This window comes from Rhincodon typus, chromosome 8 (assembly GCF_021869965.1).
Source record: "Rhincodon typus isolate 14 chromosome 8, sRhiTyp1.1, whole genome shotgun sequence".
Classification (NCBI taxonomy): Eukaryota; Metazoa; Chordata; class Chondrichthyes; order Orectolobiformes; family Rhincodontidae; genus Rhincodon; species Rhincodon typus.
Window position 1 is genome coordinate 91,556,755 of NC_063339.1, and position 1,388 is coordinate 91,558,142.

The 1,388-nt window shown below is 46.3% G+C and overlaps 1 non-coding gene across 1 annotated transcript; it reads right to left on the minus strand.

Annotated features, from left to right (window-relative positions):
• Nucleotides 1-902: 902 nt before the first annotated feature.
• On the minus strand, nucleotides 903-1,094 carry LOC125483872. Its single transcript, XR_007262784.1, has one exon. It is a non-coding gene; the product is annotated as a U2 spliceosomal RNA (small nuclear RNA).
• Between the last annotated feature and the right edge of the window lie 294 nt (nucleotides 1,095-1,388).

Here is a 1,388-nt window from a genome sequence, read left to right on the forward strand (position 1 = left end):
AAAGCAGTCACATGCACACCTGTTTGATTGGGTGCTCTTGCACTCAAATGAAAAATGTGCCTTGTATACGTCATATCCTTTCCTGGCTCACAGTGTTCCCAAAATCTCTCGTTCAATACATCCAAGTCATCGTCATCAAATTCAAAACTAGTGAATACTTCGATAGCTTTATCTTATTTTCTCTGAAATGCCATTTGCAATTAGGTAGTGTTGGCAGGCGATTTTCTTTTACTTCTGATGCCATGTGTGGATATTCGGGGATGGTGTTGGTGGGAAGGTGCGGCATGTACCAGGGATGAGGCGATAACATTCAGAGCAAGTGCTGAACATGCACAAAAGGAGAGATTAACAGTTACCTTGGAATAAGCATATTTGGAGAAAGTTGGGTGAAAGTACTGAGAGAAAGCACTTTGGCAGCATGGTGGCTCAGTGGTTAGCACTGCTGCCTCACAGTGCCAGGACCCGGGTTCAATTCCAGCCTTGGGCGACTGCCTGTGTGGAGTTTGCACATTCTCCCCGTGTCTGCGTGGGTTTCCTCCAGGTGCTCCGGTTTCCTCCCACAGTCCAAAGATGTGCAGGTTAGGTGGATTGGCCATGCTAAATTGACTGTAGTGTTCAGGGAGGGGTAGATTAGGTGGATTATAGGTCTGGCTGGGACGCTGTGAGGTTCGGTGTGGACTTGTTGGGCCGAAGGGCCTGTTTCCACACTGTAGGAATTCTATGATATGGTTCCAGAGCGTTGAGCAGATGCTGGAGAATCTGAGATAACAAGGTGTGGAGCTGGATGAATACAGCAGGCCAAGCAGCATCAGAGGAGCAGGAAGGCTGACATTTCAGGCCCAGACCCTTCTTCAGAAATGGTTCTTCAAGTTTTGATCAGGCTGTTTTTAAAATTGGTTAAATGAGACTGCACCATTCCTGGAAACACTGCAATACCAGGACGATGCATGGAGTGGATGAAGCAAGCTCCTATTCCAACTCCCTGCTCCAAAAATCAGTTTAATATACGGTCCTTAAGTAAAGGACATATCAGATATTAAAGCTGATAAGAACAGGAACTACACTTGGTCTGAGCCAATAGGCCGAGAAGCGATGCTGCTATAATGCTGGACTACCTTAGGTCCCAGTTACTTCCCATATTTTCCGTCAGCCTGACTGTGTGCAAAGACTTGTAAAGCACTGCTGACAGTTTTTACTTTTGTTCTAGTACTCCCGAGCTTCCTCACCAGGGCAAACAATCAGTTTACACCAGTGCTTTTTCATCATCTTTTCTGTAAAACTGCTTCGTAGTGAATGTAGATCATTGGAAATGTACGAATCAGATAAGGTAGGGCGGAGCTTCTTCAACCAGCTCCACGACTAGCGGAGGGTCAGTGAGATTGCAGCGA